This window comes from Pan troglodytes, chromosome 5, assembly GCF_028858775.2.
Source record: "Pan troglodytes isolate AG18354 chromosome 5, NHGRI_mPanTro3-v2.0_pri, whole genome shotgun sequence".
NCBI classification, from domain to species: domain Eukaryota; kingdom Metazoa; phylum Chordata; class Mammalia; order Primates; family Hominidae; genus Pan; species Pan troglodytes.
In genome coordinates, this window is record NC_072403.2 from 35,785,838 (window position 1) to 35,806,382 (window position 20,545).

Below are 20,545 nucleotides of genomic sequence, written 5' to 3' on the forward strand. Positions count from 1 at the left end.
GCATCCAGTAAACTTTCTCTCCTTCTGCCCATCACTGGGGATCACCTTTGCATCTTGTTGCCTTTCCCACGGTAACCTACCTCCCTTGCCATATCGCCTGACAGGTGTGTCCCCTAATAAAATGCTATAACTTTAATCCCATGATGGAACTTGCTTTTTGGAGCATTTGGACTATAAAATCATTTTCATCTGCTCACTAGTGATCTCTTACTTATTCCAATGTGTAAAATCTTTTTGTTTATTCAACTTCTACCTGCACTGGCTCCATTTTGCTGGTATTTGTATTATGCTTTTCAGTTCCTCAATGTTTGTTGTTTAATCACTAAATTTGGGGGTAGTTTGTTACACAGCAATGGATAACTAATGAAGCCCTCTTACATTTGCATTATTCTATAGAAGTTAACTACATCTGTTTTATTTTCTCCTATTTTGATAATATTAGCCACACATAGGGTTTCTAGTTTCTCAACACTTATTCTTTTCTTTATTTTAGTTTCTTTTCTCCTTTGTTCCTTCCCTTTTTTTTTTTTTTTTTTTTTTGAGACGGAGTCTCACTCTCTCGCTTAGGCTAAAGTGCAGTGGCTCAATCTCAGCTGACTGAAAGCTCTGCCTCCTGGGTTCATGCCATTCTCCTACCTCAGCTTCCCAAGTAGCTGGGACTACAGGCACCTGCCACCACGCCCAGCTAATTTTTCTGTATTTTTAGTAGAGACGGGGTTTCACCATGTTAGCCAGGAAGGTCTCTATCTCCTGACCTCATGATCTGCCTGCCTCAGCCTCCCAAAGTGCTGGGATTACAGACATGAGCCACCACACCTGGCCTCTTCCTTCCCTTTCTCCTTCCTTCTAGCCCTCCCTCCCTCTCTTTCTTCTCTATTTCCATTCAACCTATCACCTTCCCTCCTTCTTGCTCCCTTTCCTTCCCCTTCCCCTTCCTTCTTTTCTTCTTTCACTTTTTCCTCCATTCCTCCTTCTTTCCCTCCCTTCCTCCATTTTTTCCTTTTTATTATAAAATTTTCCTAATATATAAAATAACCCTATGTGATTGGGCTGTAAGTAAGCATTTTCTGAATCTATATGTCAAAAGCATAATGTCTTTTATATGAGAAACAAGTAAACAACAGGAAGTTATTAACAGAATAAAAATGCTTGCTATAATTCTACCACCAAGACAGTGACTTTTAACACAATTCCTTCAACTCAGTGTTTTCAGAACACATCATCAACATCAAGTATTACACATTTATTGTAAAAGTTTAAGTAGCCAAAATCACTTTGGAAATCATATTATCATTATCTAGTATGGTTAAAGTCCATACAATGTATCATGCAACCAACCCATTCCTAATCATCCACTCTGGGGGTTTTGGGGCTTTCTTGCCTATGTGCACAGGAGACATGCACACTAATATTTATGGCAAAAACTGGGATCAGCCACATGTACATCAATAGGAAACTGGTGAAATTGTGGTAAAACGATATGTAAGCCTTCAGCAGTAAAAATGAATGAATGACAGCCTCCCACACCACAGATAACTCCTACACATAATGTACATCATGGGAAAATACATGCAGTAGGAATTTGCTGTACAGGAAGCTTAAAAACCAGCAAAACTAACAGGTTTGTTTTGGGGAGATATATATATGTGTATGTGTGTGTGTGTGTGTGTGTGTGTGTGTATATATATATATATATATATATATATATATATATACTTATTGCACAAATCTTTGAAGGAATACAAAGGAATATGTATCAGAAGACTCAGGATGGAGTCTCCTGCCGAGACCAGCTGGTCAGGGAGACCCTAACCCAGTGGTGCTAGAGGAATTAAAGACACACACACAGAAATATAGAGGTGTGAAGTGGAAAATCAGGGGTCTCACAGCCTTCAGAGCTGAGAGCCCCTAACAGAGATTTACCCACATATTTATTAACAGCAAACCAGTCATTAGCATTGTTTCTATGGATATTAAATTAGCTAAAAGTATCCCTTATAGGAAACGAAGGGATGGGCCAAATTAAAGGAATAGATTGGGCTAGTTAACTGCAGCAGGAACACACTCTTAAGACACAGATTGTTCATGCTATTGTTTGTGGCTTAAGAATGCCTTTAAGTGGTTTTCCACCCTGGGCAGGCCAGGTATTCCTTGCCCTCATTCCCTAAACCTGCAACCTTCCAGCTTGGGCGCTAGGGCCATTATGAACATGTTACAGTGCTGCAGAGATTTTGTTTATGGCCAGTCTTGGGGCCAGTTTATGGCCAGATTTTGGGGGGCTTGCTCCCAACATGTCTCCCTTCTTTGATTTGTAAAGAGATAAAAGCAAGGGCAGCTTTGTCACGGTGAGCTACTTCTTGCAGGAATCGGGATCTGCATCTGCAAACTATATGAAGATAAACAACATAGATTAAAAGCACAGTCATCATTGAAATCACAGAGCGTCCAAGTGTTTTTATCCATTTTAATAGGTTACTAGCTGCTAATTTGTCGGCAGCTCCTTTAAGCACTCCAGTTTCTGGCATTAAGTACAGGTGTTCCTGAGATGCTTTAAATATTTGTTCTTTTAATTTTAAATCCTTATGTTAAGCTCCTACAGTGGGCCATATCATTTGAGGTTGAGGTGCCACTATACCGCCATGGTTCCAGATAATAGGAACTTTTGCCATACTTCTTATCATTTCTACCATCTGACCATTTTGTTCAGATCATCTGAATATAGTGTGACCATGGCATGCAGACTGAGAGGTGCAATTCAAGCTAAACATCCCCTTAGAGAACCAATTAATGATTCCATAGGAATTATTGTGCAGCACCTCTGCCTGTTCTGCAAAGCAATCTTCCTAAACAAGTATGTTCATTTTTTCTAACTGCGTCCAATTTTGTTTCCAAATAGGTTTTTGAGGGTGGTATGCCTCAATTATAGGAGCAGATTTATTATAATAAATACTGAGATCAGAAAGCGTGTGTAACCGTGTCATAGAGTGATTGCATCCAGGCATTATTACAAACCCTTATTGAAGGAATACTCATGGCAGTGGTGATAACCACTATCATAGCTACCATTAAATTATTCATTGTGACTGGTTGTCCTGCTTTCCTCAGGTTTTCTTCCGCCATCTGTGACAGCTTCTTGATCTGTCCCCAGGTAGGTGGCTGTGTTCAATGGGTGTTGCTCATGACAGTTGGGGTCCTCCTCAGCATCAGTCTCAACATGGCTGCAACCGGGGGGTCCTCGGGATCCTCCTGGAGTCTCTTCCTTGGCATCTGGCTCATGATAAGGTTTCAGGTATCTTGATGGTATCCAAATTGGCTGTTGATTTTGGCCTGGAGAAATACAAGCATAACCCCTACCCCAAGTTATTATTTTACCTATTTTCCAATTTTTGTTATCGGATCTCTCCACCAAATCAGTTGTTCTGTTTCTGTCTTTGCAGCTGATTTCTGTAGATGCTGTTCAGCTGCTGATAACATCTGGCCTTTGGGCAGGCTCAAAAAATTTAAAGTTAATAATGCTAGGTTCAGTTGCATTTGTGGGGTTCCATATTCTCTGTCTCTCCCTTTCTGCTTTTGCAACTGCTGTTTTAGGGAGAGATTCATTCTTTCCACTATGGCTTGTACTTGAGAATTGCATGGGATACCACTAATGTGTTTAATATTCCACATAGAGAAAAATGTAGCTAAAGCTTGGCTAGTAGAGCCTTGGGCATTATCTGTTATAATAGAAGCTGGAATGCCCATCACTGCAAAACACTGCAAAAGATGACGTTTAACACAGGCAGAAGACTCTCCTGTTAGGCATGTAGCCCAGACAAAGTGAGAAAAGGTGTCCACACATACATGTACATAAGCTAGTCTCCCAAACCAGGGAACATGTGTGACATCCATTTGCCAAACAGAGTTAGGTTCCAGTCCTCAAGGATTAACTCCTCCTGTAAAAGATGAGGAACGTACCATTTGGTAAGATGGGCATCGCTGGATAATAGCTTTAGCTTCTTTCCAGGTAATGCTGTATCTGCGTTTGAGACCAGAGGCATTAACATGGGTTAAATTGTGAAAGTGTCTAGCATTAAATATTGCAGTAGCAACTAGGCAATCAGCCATTTGATTCCCTTCAGTCAAAGGTCCTGGAAGAGGTGTATGAGCCCTAATGTGAGTGATGTAAAAAGGATGCATTCTACTCCTAACTGCTGTTTGCAATTGGGTAAATAAAGTCATCAGTTGTTCATCTGTATGAAATTGTGAGAATTTTAAATTAACTGTGTGGAGTGAACCATCCATGAAGAATCAGAAATCACATTAATAGGCATATCAAAAGCGTCAATACCTCAATTACAGCTACAAGCTCTGCTTTTTGAGCTGTAGGGCGTCTGAAAAACTTTACTTTTTGAGCCAGAATAAGAAGCTTTACCATTACTAGACCCATCTGTAAAAACATTCTCAGCACCTTCAATTGGTTTAGGTTTAGTTATTTTAGGGAGAATCCAATTAGTTAATTTGAAAAACTGAAACAGCTTCATTTTAGGAAAATGATTATCGAGAATACCCACAAAGTAAGCTAAAATGGGTTTGCCAAGTAAGACTATAAAAGCTTGCATATTTGTGCCTTCATGAGAGGGACAAGAATTTTTCCAGGATCATATCCATGTAATTTAATAATCCGAGTTCTCCCAATCCCTATCATAGTAGCGATTTGATCTAAATAAGGAGTTAGAGTCCATAAATTAGTATGTGAAAGAAAAAGCCACTCCACTAAGTCCTGTTCTTGGACAATAACACCAGTAGGTGAATGCTGAGTTGAAAAAATTAGCAAATCTAGAGTCTTCTCTGGATCTATTCTATTTAACTGAGCTTTATGGACTTGCTCCTCAATCAGTTGTAACTCTGCCTCTGCCTCCTTTATTAATTGCTGAGGGCTAGTGAGACTAGGATTTCCTCTAAGGATAGAAAACAGATTACTCATGGCATAGGTAGGAATGCTTAGAGCAGGTCGTATCCAATTAATATCCCCTAGTAATTTTTGAAAGTCATTTAATATTTTTAGTTGATCCCTACGTATGGTTACTGTCTGTGGCACAATGGTAGTGTCATTTACTAAGGTCCCCAAGTAGGAGTAGGGAGTAGTGGTCTGAATTTTGTCAGGAGCTATAATTAAATCAGCACGAGAAATCAAATTTTGCAAGTGATCATAACATTGAAGTAATATTTCTTGAGTGGGGGCAGCACAAACTACAGTGAATAATGTAACACTGTGAAAATTTTTTACAAGTAGGTTCAATTGCTTGCCCCACATATGTCTGGCAAATTGTGGGACTGTTTAACATGCCCTGTGGCAACACTTTCCAATGATAACGCTTAGCAGGCTGCAGGTTGTTTACTGCAGGAATTGTAAATGCAAACCGGTCACAGTCTTGCTCAGCTAAAGGGATAGTAAAGAAACAGTCTTTTAAATCTGTGACTATTAAAGGCCAATTTTTTGGAATTATAGCAGGAGAAGGTAATCCTGGCTGTAATGCTCCCATAGGTTGTATAACTGAATTGATGGCTCTTAAGTCAGTTAACATTCTCCATTTACCTGATTTTTTCTTAATTAAAAAAACTGGAGAATTCTAAGGGGAAAATATTGGAGCTATGTGCCCATTTTCTAATTGTTCAACAACTAATTTCTCTAAAGCCTCCAGTTTTCCTTTACTTAGCGGCCATTGTTCTATCCAAATTGGCTTATCCATTAACCATTTTAAAGGTATAGGTTCGGAAGGCTTAACAATAGCCACCATCAAAAATGATATCTTAATCTTTGGTGGGAATGTTTTAAACCTTGCAAATTTTTTTCTAGTCCCATACCAGGGACATACCCCATTTCATGCATTGTTTGTTGATTTTGAGGGATATATAATTGACCTGGAATTAGAACTTGTGCTCTCCATTGTTGTAATAAATCTCTTCCCCATAAATGTATAGGTACAGAAGTGATAATTGGTTGAATAGTCCCAGGTTGTCCATCAGGCCCCTCACAATGCAAAATGTAACTACTTTGATATACTTCAGCAGCTTTACCAACTCCAACTATGTTAAATTGAGCAGGTTGATTTGGCCACATGGACGGCCAGTGCTGTAGAGAAATGATTGAAATGTCTGCTCCTGTATCTACCAAACCTTTACATTTCTTTCCCTGAATAGTTATTTCACAGGTAGGATGTTTATTAGTAATTTGATTCACCCAATAAGCTGCTTTGCCTTGTTTATTTGTGCTTCCAAATCTTCCTGTTCATTTAATTTCACTTTTTCCCATTCCCACATATGGCACAATCAGGAGCTGTGCTATATGCTCTCCTGGCTCTGCTTTCCAGGGAACAGAAGTAGATACAAGAATTTGAATTTCCCCATTGTAATCTGAATCAATGACTCCTGTATGTATTTGTACGCCTTTTAAACTTAAACTAGGCCTTCCTAAAAGTAATCCTATTTTCCCTGCTGGCAAGGGTCCACAGACTCCTGTTGGGACCTTTTGCTGGGGTTCCTCAGGCAGAAGGCTCACAGATTTTGTGCAGCATAAATCTAATGCAGCACTACCAGCTGTGGCTGGGGAAGGACATTGTACAGGGGTGAGGGAATGGCCTGAGCTGGAAATGCCCTGGTTTAGAATGGGGCCCGGGACGGGCCCCTCATGGTGTTTCCTGAGAACGAGTTCCCTTGTTTATCAAACTTAGAGTGACACTGACTAGCCCAATGTTTTCCTTTTTTACATTTTGGACATATTTCAGGCTCAACAGTTTTCTTTTTTCCTCTGTCTGGCGGCCTGACTCACTGACTTTTTCTACATTCTTTTTCAGTATGAATAGCTTGTTTAAATTCTTTGAGTAATTTAAAAGGGAAAGGCTCAAATGTAGCTATAATATTTCCCTGTTGATCTAGGGGGTGTATTCTAACAGGGAACTGCCAAGCCTCTAAATCACCCTCTTGTCTAGCTTGCTGAATTCCTGCCTGAATAGAACTAAGAGCTGTCACTCGAGGCGCTGCTCGAACAGTTACTAGGGCAATTACTTTTTGCCCAGTGTCCTCCGGAAAAGAAAGATCTGGGGGCTCATTTTCATCAAAATAATAAGGAGGGGGTGCAGAAGGGTAGGGATGAATCTCTCCTTCCTTTGCTGCTTTAGCTTTAGCTGGCAAATAAACATGCTCTGTAACCTCTTCTGTTACTTCGCTATACTCTTGTTCCTCCTCATTACCAGCGTGAAAAAGTTCCAAGGTGAAACGAACCAGACCCCATACCTGTCCCATTGTTACCCTGACACTTCCGAGCTCCCCTTCTTACGCACGACAGGGATTGCTTTAAGAGTACTCGGGTGTCCTCCAGCTAGTTTCCCATTCCAACCATTGCTCTGGCGACCCTTCGACCTGGATATGAGCCCCCACAAATGGACACCACTTGCCAAGACCAGCTCAGTCAGAGAGACCCTAACCCAGTGGTGCTAGAGGAATTAAAGACACACACAGAAATATAGAGGTGTGAAGTGGGAAATCGGGGGTCTCACAGTCTTCAGAGCTGAGAGCCCCAAACAGATATTTACCCACATATTTATTAACAGCAAACCAGTCATTAGCATTGTTTCTATAGATATTAAATTAACTAAAAGTATCCCTTATGCGAAACAAAGGGATGGGCCGAATTAAAGGAATAGGTTGGGCTGGTTAACTGCAGCTGGAACACACCCTTAAGACACAGATCGCTCATGCTATTGTTTGTGGCTTAAGAATGCCTTTAAGTGGTTTTCTGCCCTGGGCAGGCCAGGTGTTCCTTCCCCTCATTCTCGTAAACCCGCAACCTTCCAGCTTGGACGTTAGGGCCATTATGAACATGTTACAGTGCTGGAGAGATTTTGTTTATGGCCAGTCTTGGGGCCAGTTTATGGCCAGATTTTGGGGGACTTGCTCCCAATGGTCTCCTTCTAGGGGGTGACTGGGTAGCAGCCCAGGGTAGCTTTACAGATTTGTGTTTTACACCAGTGCTGGGCACCCTGGTAGATACTTGATTATAATTCCCTAAACAGAGTTTTCCAAATTAAAATATACCTGTTTTTAATAGAAATGAAAAAGAAAAAAATTTCAAAGTTCATTGCAAAGATTCTTAACAAGAACTACTTACATTGGAAGAAAACCACAGAGAATTGTAAGGAGCCATGTGACAGAGAGGACCAGGATGCCATGAAAATGGCCTTGGCTACAAATAGGTCATTTGATCCTTGTCTCCCTGGCATCTCTCTAGATTTTCAATGATACAATGTTCAATCTGCTGTGCAAGATAATTTCATGTTGCAAAGATTTGATGTTACATTTTACCACACATTAAACTGAAATAAACTTTTACAGATTGGAAATGCACATCATTGATCAAAATAAATGAAACATGAAAAGAGTAGGAAGGAATACCCACTGATGGAATAGCAAATATGAATGGAAAACAGAATAGGACTGCTAAAAAGAAAAAAAAATTCAGAAGCATGTAATAGCAGTGCTATTTAGAATCGTAGTTGTGTCCAAATCACTTCTATCACATCTCATTCAATACCACAACAAAAGATGTTAAGTTTATTATAGAATGCCCATCAAATAGCCAGTTTTTGAAAAAAACTTGTTTCTCAATTAGAACTAACTATTTCGGGCTACAGCATCAAGCCAAAATTATTGGCATCATGCTAAGCTAGATGTGTTTATTGAAGTATGAGATTCACATTTTTGTAAATGAAAAGAATTTGATTAGGCATTTTTTTCTGCACAGCAAAAGAAACTATCATCAATCACAGTGAACAGACATCCTACAGAATGGGAGAAAAATTTTGCAGTCTATCCATCTGACAAAAGTCTAGTAATCAGAATCCACAAAGAACTTAAGCAAATTTACATGAAAAAATTCATTAAAAAGTAGACAAAGAACTTGAACAGACACTTCTAAAGAAGACATACATGTGGCCAACAAAAATATGAAAAAAAGCTCAACATCGCTGATCATTAGAGAAATGCAAATCAAAACCACAAATGAGATACCATCTCATGCCAGTCAGAATGGCAATTATTAAAAAGTCAAGAAACAACAGATGCTGGCGAGGTTGCAGAGAAATAGGAATGCTTTTACACTGTTGGTGGAAAAGTAAATTGGTTAATCCATTGTGGAAGACAGTGACAGTGTGGTGATTCCTCAGAGATTTAGAATCAGAAATACCATTTGATCCAGCAATCGTATTACAGGGTATATACCCAAAGGAATATAAATCATTCTATTATAAAGATATATGCATGTTTACATTCATGGCAGCACTATTCACAATAGCAAAGACATGGAATCAATCCAAATGCCCATCAATGATGGACTGGATAAAGAAAATGTGGTACATATACACCATGGAATATTATGCAGCCATAAAAAGGAATGAGATCAAGTCCTTTGCAGGGATATGGATGAAGGTGGAAGCCATTATCCTCAGCAAACTCACACAGGAACGGAAAACCAAACACCACATGTTCTCATTTATAATTGGGAACTGAGTAATGAGAACACATGGACACAGGGAGAGGAACAACACACACTGGGGCCTATTGGGGCAGGGTGGTGGTGGGAGGAACATTAGCAAAAATAGCTAATGCATGCCAGGGTTAATACCTAGGTGATGAGTTGACAGGTGCAGCAAACCAACATGGCACATGTTTACCTATGTAACAAACCTGCACATCCTGCACGTGTACCCTGGAACTTAAAAAAAAATTAAATTAAAAGACAAGCTTAAAGAAAAAGACAAGCTTAAAGAGTTAATGAAAAATAATTAGATAAAAGAAGCCTTTGATTTTCAAAAACCTGAAACAATAGTTATAATTTTGCTTTTAACATATATTCAAAATATTTGATACTGTTCCCTTCCAGAGGTGCATCTTAATTCCCTCTCTTGAGTGTGGCTTGGACTTAATGAGACACTTCTGATATGGCCTGGTTCTGTGTTCCCATCCAAATCTCATCTTGAATTGTTATGCGAATTGTAATCCCTACCTATTGGGGGAGGGACCACATGGGAGGTGATTGGATAATGGGGGCGGTGCCCGCATGCTGTTCTCGTGATACTGAGGGAATTCTCATGAGATCTGATGGTTTTATAAGGGGCTTTTCCCTGCTTCATTCTGCATTTCTCTCTCCTGTCATCATGTGAAGAAGGATGTGTTTGCTTCCACTTCTGCCATGACTGTAAGTTTCCTGGGGCAGGCTCCTCAGCCATGCAGAGCTGTGAGTCAATTAAACCTCTTTCCTTTATAAATTACTCAGTCTCAGTTATTTCTTTATAGCAGTGTGAGAATGGACTAATATAACTTCTAACTTATAGAATAATGCTGACATAATGGTTTGTGACTCTGGGTGTAGAACCTAAAACTCACTGCGGCTTCCACCTTCTCTCTCTCTGTCTCTGGGATCATGAGCTCTGGGGGAAGCCAGCTGCTGTGCCACAAGCAGCCCTGCAGGAAGGTCCATGTGGCTGAGAACTGAGGCCTTCTGGGACCAGACAACAAAGAACTAGGCCTTTTCCAACAGCCATGTGACTGATCCATGTTTCATGTGAATCCTCAGCCCCAGTGAAGCTCTCAGATGATGCAGCCCTTGGCTGACAACTGGACTGCAACCTTGTGAGAGGCCCCGAGCAAGAAGCACTCAGGGAAACCTCTCCTGGACTCCTGACCATTGGAAACTGCGGCAGATGAGGAATATTTGTTGTTTTGAGCTAAGTTTTACATAATTTGTTATGCAATAGTAAATAAATAATACATTTTCACAAGAGAGGATGTATTATTACACATTAAATTGCATTTGCTTTAAATGGATCATCATCATCATTATTATTTTTGAGACACGGTCTCGCTCTGTCACCCAGGCTGGAGTGCAGTGGCATGATCACCATGCACTGAAGTGTCGACCTCCTGGGGTCAAGGGACCCACTGATCTCAGCCTCCTGAGTAGCTGGGACTACCGTCATGAACTACTATGCCTGGCTAATTTTCTAATTTTTTGTATAGATGGGGGTTTTGCCCAGGCTGATCTTGAACTTCTGGAGTCAACAAATCTGCCTTCCTCTGCCTTCCACAGTGCTAGGATGGCAGGCGTGAGCCACCATACCTGGCGTAAATTAATTATAAGATATTAAACATGTAACTTAGTTTTAAAAGGTAAGGAGAATTTCCATGGCTGAAGAGGATGTATTTTATGACCATTCACAATGATCACTTTACTTGAACTTCAATTTCCAACTGTGTCCGAAGTAAACACAAAAGGAAGATCCAACCCTTGCTAGGCTGATTCTATTATGCCCTCAACAACCAGCTCCTGGTCATTCACCATCCTCCAGTTATTCAATCAACTCTAATGTAGGTGCTGCTGTGAAGGGAGTTAGTGGATATAATTAAGGGTCTCAATTAGTTGACTTTAGGCTGGGTTTATCCTGCTTGGACTGTCCTAATCAGGTGAGACCTTGAAAGGACTGGGTTCTTCCTGAGCATAGAGACTCACAGTGTGAGAGGGACTCAGCATGAGGGGTTTCCTCCAGCATGGGCTTTGAAAATGAAAGGGCTGTGGGCCGGGTGTGGTGGCTCACGCCTGTAATCCCAGCACTTTGGGAGGGTGAGGCGGGAGGATCACGAGGTCAGGAGATCGAGACCATCCTGGCTAACACGGTGAAACCCTGTCTCTACTAAGAATACAAAAAAAAAAAAAATTAGCCAAGCGTAGTAGCAGGTGCCTGTAGTCCCAGCTGCTTGGGAGGCTGAGACAGGAGAATGGCGTGAACCCGGGAGCCATAGCTGGCAGTGAGCCGAGATCCGGCCACTGCACCCAAGCCTGGGCTACAGAGCGAGACTCCATCTCCAAAAAATAAATAAATAAAATAAAAAATGAAGGGGCTGTGTAGGAAAGAATGCTGGTGAGGACCAGGAATCGAGCACAGCCCTCCCTGTTCTCTACATTGACAGCCAGCAAGGAACAGGGACCTCAGTCTTACAACTGCCAGAAACTGCATTCTGCCACCTCTGTATAAGTCTGAAGGAGGATTCAAAATGAAAACACAGCTTTTGGAAGCCCAGAAGAGAGATTCCATCCACATTTTGCCCAGATTTCTGATCAAGGAACTATAAGCAGATAAATGGGTGTTGTTTCACCAGGCATGGTAGTGCATGAATGAATTGATGAATTGATATGCACACTAGTTACATAAAATAAAATTTTTCTGAACTTTTTCTGTGTTTTGCACTTTATAATTATCTGTAATGCAATTTAATACACTCATATTTCATTCATTCAGTCGACAAAAATTAATTTAGTCCCTATGATAAACCAGATATCCCCTCATATGCTCACGTGCCTGACACTCCAGAAGTTTCTCAAGACCAAGGTGGAGACACTGGAGTGTTTTAAGTGGAGAGATGACACACTCTGACTCCCAGGAGCAGGACCACTGTGAAAAGAACAGTCGCGTAACAGGTCATGGGACAGTGCTAGTGTCACAATTCACAAGTGACAGTGTGGTGGGGACTAAGGGGACAGGAGGGCCTGAAGGATGAGAAGGATGGAGGGAAGGGCTGGAGAAGCAGGAGGTGAAGAAAAGGAGCAGAGGAAAGAATTCGAAAGCAGCAGAATTCTTAGGTTTAAATACATTGTTTTATGGATTTTAATACATCCATCTACAGAGCCTAGCAGGATGTCCTTGGCAGTTGGCCTTTAATACTTTATGTGAGTCTGCCTAAAAACTAACTTTTTAATGTTAATCAGGTTTAAAAATTACTAAGTGTTCCTATAAAATATACACAACACTTAGCAGTGGATACTTCCTAAAAACATGCAGTGCATGAGCACTAGTGAGGGGCATTGTGACTACATTGAACAGTTGCAACTTTGAGGTGAATAAAGCCTGTACTGACTCCTGGTTGCAACGTACCTGGTTGCAAAGTACACGGTGTGCTACTTTGTATTGAGGAAATATCCTGGACTCACACAGAAACTCAGAGCTATGGAATGATGGCAAATTTAAAATATGACAAGCGGGAGTCACAGGTACACCGCAAAAGTGAAACTTACAAGCTTTGTGAGTCCTGTTGTAACGCTTTTGGGCACATTTATACATCATGGGGCCAAAGTCACATTTTTTACCGATTAGATTCCTGATCATTCAGGGGTTACCAAGGTTCTGCTATCCAATGTATTTAATAAACAAATAAATAAATAAACTGGTCTCTATTCTGTCTCATGCACTCAGGCACAACTTTTCCCAATAAAAAAAAAACAAAAAGGAAAACAAAAACAGTTTCTACACCTCCATTCCCAGAGCAAGCTCACTCTCTGTCACCAAACTCCGTGGGTGAGTTTTCTTCTAGAAGAGTCCAGGTGGACAGGGAGTCCAGTTCAGGGACGGAGATTCCGGGATGAAAAGTGAAGGGAAAGGGACAGGGCCCATGCCGAGGGTTTCTCCCTGGTTTCTCAGACAGCTCCTGGGCCAAGACTCAGGGAAACACTGAGACAGAGCGCTTGGCACAGGAGGAGCGGGGTCAGGGCGAAGTCCCAGGGCCCCAGGCGTGGCTCTCAGGGTCTCAGGCCCCGAAGGCGGTGTATGGATTGGGGATGCCCCGCCTTGGGGATTCGCCACCTCCGCAGTTTCTCTTATTCTCACCACCTGAGACGGGTCCTTCTTCCTCCATACTCACGAAGCGGACACAGTTCTCATTCCCACTAGGTGTCGGGTTTCTAGAGAAGCCAATCGGTGCCGCCGCGGTCCCGGTTCTAAAGTCCCCACGCACCCACCGGGACTCAGATTCTCCCCAGACGCCGAAGATGGTGCTCATGGCGCCCCGAACCCTCCTCCTGCTGCTCTCAGGGACCCTGGCCCTGACCCAGACTTGGGCGCGTGAGTGCAGGGTCTGCAGGGAAATGGTCGGGAGGAGCGAGGGGCCCGCCCAGCGGGGGCGCAGGACCCGGGGAGCCGCGCAGGGAGGAGGGTCGGGCGGGTCTCAGCTCCTCCTCGCTCCCAGGCTCCCACTCCATGAGGTATTTCTACACCACCATGTCCCGGCCCGGCCGCGGGGAGCCCCGCTTCATCTCCGTCGGCTACGTGGACGATACGCAGTTCGTGCGGTTTGACAGCGACGACGCGAGTCCGAGAGAGGAGCCGCGGGCGCCGTGGATGGAGCGGGAGGGGCCGGAGTATTGGGACCGGAACACACAGATCTGCAAGGCCCAGGCACAGACTGAACGAGAGAACCTGCGGATGGCGCTCCGCTACTACAACCAGAGCGAGGGCTGTGAGTGACCCCGGCCCGGGGCGCAGGTCACGACCCCTCCCCATCCCCCACGGAGGGCCGGGTCGCCTCGAGTCTCTGGGTCCGAGATCCACCCCGAAACCGCGGGACCCCGAGACCCTTGACCTGGGAGAGGCCCAGGCGCCTTTACCCGGTTTCATTTTCAGTTTAGGCCAAAATCCCCGCGGGTTGGTAGGGGCAGGGCGGGGCTCGGGGGACCGGGCTGACCGCGGGGGCGGGGCCAGGTTCTCACACCATGCAGGTGATGTATGGCTGCGACGTGGGGCCCGACGGGCGCTTCCTCCGCGGGTATGAACAGCACGCCTACGACGGCAAGGATTACATCGCTCTGAACGAGGACCTGAGCTCCTGGACCGCGGCGGACATGGCAGCTCAGATCACCAAGCGCAAGTGGGAGGCGGCCCGTCGGCCGGAGCAGTTGAGAGCCTACCTGGAGGGCGAGTTCGTGGAGTGGCTCCGCAGATACCTGGAGAACGGGAAGGAGACGCTGCAGCGCGCGGGTACCAGGGGCCACAGGGCGCCTCCCGGATCGCCTGTAGATCTCCGGGGCTGGCCTCCCACAAGAAAGGGAGACAAATGGGACCAACACTATAATATCGCCCTCCCTCTGGTCCTGAGGGAGAAGAATCCTCCTGGGTTTCCAGAGAGTGACTCTGAGGGTCCGCCCTGCTCTCTGACACAATTAAGGGATGAAATCTGTGAGGAAATGAAGGGAAGACAATCCCTGGAATACTGATGAGTGGTTCCCTTTGACACTGGCAGCAGCCTTGGGCCCCGTGACTTTTCCTCTCAGGCCTTGTTCTCTGCTTCACACTCAATGTGTGTGGGAGTCTGAGTCCAGCTCTTCTGAGTCCCTCAGCTTCCACTCAGGTCAGGACCAGAAGTCGCTGTTCCCTCTTCAGGGACTAGAATTTTCCACGGAATAGGAGATTATCCCAGGTGCCTGTGTCCAGGCTGTTGTCTGGGTTCTGTGCTCCCTTCCCCACCCCAGGCGTCCTGTCCATTCTCAAGATGGCCACATGCGTGCTGGTGGAGTGTCCCATGACAGATGCAAAATGCCTGAATTTTCTGACTCTTCCCGTCAGACCCCCCCAAGACACATATGACCCACCACCCCATCTCTGACCATGAGGCCACCCTGAGGTGCTGGGCCCTGGGCTTCTACCCTGCGGAGATCACACTGACCTGGCAGCGGGATGGGGAGGACCAGACCCAGGACACGGAGCTCGTGGAGACCAGGCCTGCAGGGGATGGAACCTTCCAGAAGTGGGCGGCTGTGGTGGTGCCTTCTGGAGAGGAGCAGAGATACACCTGCCATGTGCAGCATGAGGGTCTGCCCGAGCCCCTCACTCTGAGATGGGGTAAGGAGGGAGATGGGGGTGTCATGTCTCTTAGGGAAAGCCGGAGCCTCTCTGGAGACCTTTAGCAGGGTCAGGGTCCCTCACCTTCCCCCCTTTTCCCAGAGCCATCTTCCCAGCCCACCGTCCCCATCGTGGGCATCGTTGCTGGCCTGGTTCTACTTGTAGCTGTGGTCACTGGAGCTGTGGTCGCTGCTGTAATGTGGAGGAAGAAGAGCTCAGGTAAGGAAGGGGTGAGGAGTGTGGTCTGAGATTTCTTGTCTCACTGAGAGTTCCAAGCCCCAGGTAGAAGTGCCCTGCCTGGTTACTGGGAAGCACCATCCACACTCATGGGCCTACCCAGCCTGGGCCCTGTGTGCCAGCACTTACTCTTTTGTAAAGCACCTGTTACAATGAGGGACAGATTTATCACCTTGATGACTGTGGTGATGGGACCTGATCCCAGCAGTCACAAGTCACAGGGGAAGGTCCCCGAGGACAGACCTCAGAAGGGCGGTTGGTCCAGGACCCACATCTGCTTTCCTCATGTTTCCTGATCCCGCCCTGGGTCTGCAGTTGCACATTTCTGGAAACTTCTCTGGGGTCCAAGACTTGGAGGTTCCTCTAGGACCTTAAGGCCCTGGCTTCTTTCTGGCATCTCACAGGACATTTTCTTCCCACAGATAGAAAAGGAGGGAGCTACTCTCAGGCTGCAAGTAAGTATGAAGGAGGCTGATCCCTGAAATCCTTTGGATATTGTGTTTGGGAGCCCATGGGGGAGCTCACCCACCCCACAATTCTTCCTCTAGCCACATCTACTGTGGGATCTGACCAGGTCCTGTTTTTATTCTACTCCAGGCAGCAACAGTGCCCAGGGCTCTGATGTGTCTCTCATGGCTTGAAAGGTGAGACCTTGGGGGGCCTGATGTGTGGGGGGTGTTGGGGGGGAACAGTGGACACAGCTGTGCTATGGGGTTCTTTGAATTTGATGTTTTGAGCATGCGATGGGCTGCCAAAGTGTCATCCATTACTGTGACAGATATGAATTTGTTCATGAATATTTTTTCTATAGTGTGAGACAGCTGCCTTGTGTGGGACTGAGAGGCAAGAGTTGTTCACACCTTCCCTTTGTGACTTGAAGAACCCTGACTTTCTTTCTGCAAAGGCACCTGAATGTGTCTGTGTTCCTGTAGGCATAATGTGTGGAGGAGGGGAGACCAACCCACCCTCATGTCCACCATGACCCTCTTCCCCACGCTGATCTGTGTTCCCTCCCCAATCATCTTTCCTGTTCCAGAGAGGCGGGGCTGAGATGTCTCCATCTTTTTCTCAACTTTATGTGCACTGAGCTGTAACTTCTTACTTCCCTCTTAAAATTAGAATCTGAGTAAACATTTACTTTTTCAAATTCTTGCCATGAGAGGTTGATGACTTAATTAAAGGAGAAGATTCCTAAAATTTGAGAGACAAAGTAAATGGAACACATGAGAACCTTCCAGAGTCCATGTGTTTCTTGTGCTGATTTGTTGCAGGGGAGGAGAATAGATGGGGCTGTGCCTAGTGGGTGCTCAGGCCAGTATGGACTTTATGTGGTCACTGCTCAGCTGGGTCATCTTTGCTCCTTCATTCTCCTTGGTCCTTCAGTAGAACCTTGTCCCCCCACCACCTGTGATCACAGGGACTTGGATGTCACCTACGGTGGTCCCTGCATACAAATCTCATTGTGGTATCGAGACTAATTTTCAGACCTGTCCAGTTTTTGCCCTCCTCCCAGGGCTCTTTCCTGGGCTGTATTTTTCATCTTGCCTCCAATCTTTTTAAAGGAAGCAGATTCTGAAATTTGCAGAGAGGAGGGGTCCCATAGTTTCTCATCATAGGGAACTTTCTGTTGGAGCTCCTCTTCGGCTCTCCTACTCTTCTTCCTGCCCTGAGTTGTAGTAATCCTAGTGCTGGCTCCAATCCGAACTCATGGATTTACAAAGCAGAGTCTAATTTAGATTCATACGTGGTTGGAAAATTGTACCCATAAGCCTAGGGTTATCTTTCCTGAAGAGAAAAATATGGTTGTGTGCTGCAGTGTGCAGGAGGGTTGGTGTGGGAGGAGGTAGGGAGGGAGGACACACAAGCAGTCCTAGTGAGAAAAGCACTGGCGGCATCAATGTCCACATGAGATGATGTTGTTCTTTAGCTGCCATAAAGCAGCATTTGCCCTGAGGCTACCTTAACAAAGATATTGGCTTCAGAATAGAGAAGTGCTTTACAGTGATCATTCATTCAACTGACATTTGTTGTCTGCTAGGGATATGACTGCTTTTGCATTTAGAAAGCATCATTAAGGTGAAAACAGAAAAATTTCTGGCGTTGTGGTACATATGTTCTAGATGCTAGCTTGTCCAACCCATAGCTCGCAGGCTGAATGTGGCCCAGGACAGTTTTGAATGTGAGGAGTTTTTGCTTTTCTGTGGCGGACCTGAGACCTGGAGTGAGTGCACCCACCTCCCTCAGGATCAGGAGTGAATGCTTTAGGAACCCTCCTTTGCAGTGACCTGCAAAAGATAGAGGGCACGGTTACTGTGAGAACCCAGAGTAGCAGCCAAAGGGGCTCAACCTTCATGGAGTTTTGGGAAAGGTTAGTAAAAGGTGGTGTCCCAGCATCAGAACAGATGGGCAGCCAGCGAGGGCACTGCTTCATATCTATGATGGGAATGCAAGAATTGAGGAGCAGGAGACTGAGGGTGTTTGACTAAATACGAAGTCATGATCCCAGTCTCAATTCCTAGACTTCAGCCAAGCTTCAGATTCAGAATCCACAGTGGGGCTTAAGGAGGCCAGGAAATAAACCTGGACACATTATGGCCCACTGTGGGACCACTGGGTTCATAAACCGAGTCCTGGTTATCTCCCCATTCTCCACATGCATAATTGGCCTTGATGCACTGGCAAAGAGGGTCACCCCCACACTACATCCCTAGTCTGGAGAGTAAGGGCTATCATTGTGCTGAAGCTCAAAGGGAATCATCTAAAACTTCCCTCATCCCAGCCAAGCCAGAAGCAATATTGTGCCCCAGGTGGGACTTCAGGAGGGTACTGCAGGTATTGTAGGGGTGGCACTGCCATTAGAGAGCTGAAGGATGGGGGGTGATGTTGGGATTGCCTATTATCTCCATATAATTCAGCAGTCTGTCCCTGAAGAAGCCTGATAAAGAATGAATGGAATTACTCCAGACTTGACCAAGTAGGAGTCCTGATTGCAGCTGCCATGCTGGCTGGATATCACTGCTTGGGGAGATGAATAAGGCCTCAGGCACATGGCAAACAGCCATGCATTTGGTGAGTGCATTCTTTCCCATTCCATTTAGAAAATGGATATGGAATGATCACATTCACATGGGATTTATAATACATTTATTGATAGCTTGCCTCAGGGCTACTTTAACTCCTCAACCTTCTATAAATATCACCTTAAGAGATCTGGACAAATCAGACATCTCACAGAATACTAAATCTCTTCATTTCATTGGCAATATCACATAGATTGGGATGGATGAGCAAGAGGAGGAGGAAAGTATGCTGAATTCTTTGGCAAAACGTGTGCACTACAGAAGGTGAAGATTAACCTTACAGAGCTTCAAGAGTGGCCACTGCAGTGAAGTGTTATGGGTCCAGTGGTTAGGGGCATGCAGGGCTGTCCCCTCCAAAGTAAAAGACAAACTTGCATCTTGCATCCTCAACAGAAGGAAGGAAGCACACTACCTGGTGAGCTTCTCTGGGTCCTGGCAACACCACATTCCACATCTAAGTATATTGTTTGGCCCACTGTCTGGGTATAATATAGGAAGAGGTCAGCTTTGAGTGCAGACTAGACAGGAAAGGACACTGCAGCAGACCCAGGCGGTGGTGTACCAGGTCATCAACCCTCAGTCCCCTGGTGCTGGGGGTGACAGTGTGGGGAAAGATGCTAGATGGAGCTGAACCAAGCAGCTGAGATCAAGTGAGCTGAGATCCCGCCCCTACACTCCAGCCTGAGCAACAAGAGTGAAACTCCATCTCAAAAAGAAAAAAAAAAAATTAAAAGGATAAGCACCCTCCCACATCAGAGATAACCCTCCAACACATAATGTACATGCGGTGTGAGTTCTCTGTATGGGGAAGTTAAAAAAAAAAACAGGTCAAACTGTGATTTGGGTATATATATACTTATTGTAAAAATCTTCAGTGACAATGCCAAGGAATCGCAAATACAAGACTCAAGACATAGGTTCCTTTTAGGGGATAGGATTGGACAACAGCCTAGGGTGGCTTCATAGGTTCTGTTTCTTATGCCAGGAGGGGATATCCAGGTAGTTAGTTACTTGATCATAAAACTTTATTTATTTATTTATATATTTTGAGTCTCGCTCTTGTTGCCCAGGCTGGAGTACAGTGGCGTGATCTCAGTTCACTGCAACCTCCGCCTCCCAGGTTCAAGGGATTCTCCTGCCTCAGCCTCCTGAGCAGCTGGGATTGCAGGCAAATGCCACCACTCCCAGCTAATTTTTGTATTTTTAGTAGAGACGGGCTTCACCATGTTGACCAGGTTGGTCTGGAACTCCTGACCTCAGGTGATCCACCCACTTCAGCCTACCAAATTGCTGAGATTACAGGCATGAGCCACCACTCCTGGCCCACAAATCTTTAAGTGGTATTTTTCAAAATGCACCTTGTGTGCCATTCCTGATTGATTATTTGGAAATGAAAGAGAAAAGAAAATGCCAAAGTTCATCACAAGCATCCTTTGCGATAACTACTCATAGTAAAACAAAGCCGCAGCTGGCTCACTTCTGTGATCCTAGCACTTTGGGAAGTCGAGGCCTGTGGATCACGAGATCAGG

The 20,545-nt window shown here is 44.8% G+C and overlaps 1 long non-coding RNA gene and 1 pseudogene across 2 annotated transcripts; one reads left to right on the forward strand and one right to left on the reverse strand.

Moving 5' to 3' along the window:
* Positions 1–1,854: 1,854 nt before the first annotated feature.
* Positions 1,855–9,748, reverse strand: LOC129144397 (uncharacterized). Its single transcript, XR_008548800.2, has 2 exons — positions 3,955–9,748; positions 1,855–3,350 (listed from the first exon to the last, which is right to left on the reverse strand). It is a non-coding gene; the product is annotated as an uncharacterized LOC129144397 (long non-coding RNA).
* Positions 9,749–13,859: 4,111 nt separating this feature from the next.
* On the forward strand, positions 13,860–16,766 carry PATR-H (major histocompatibility complex, class I, H (pseudogene); annotated as a pseudogene). The gene is made up of 8 exons (NR_024036.1): positions 13,860–13,925; positions 14,050–14,319; positions 14,562–14,837; positions 15,423–15,698; positions 15,801–15,917; positions 16,358–16,390; positions 16,533–16,579; positions 16,747–16,766. The product of NR_024036.1 is annotated as a major histocompatibility complex, class I, H (pseudogene) (transcript).
* Positions 16,767–20,545: the final 3,779 nt, after the last annotated feature.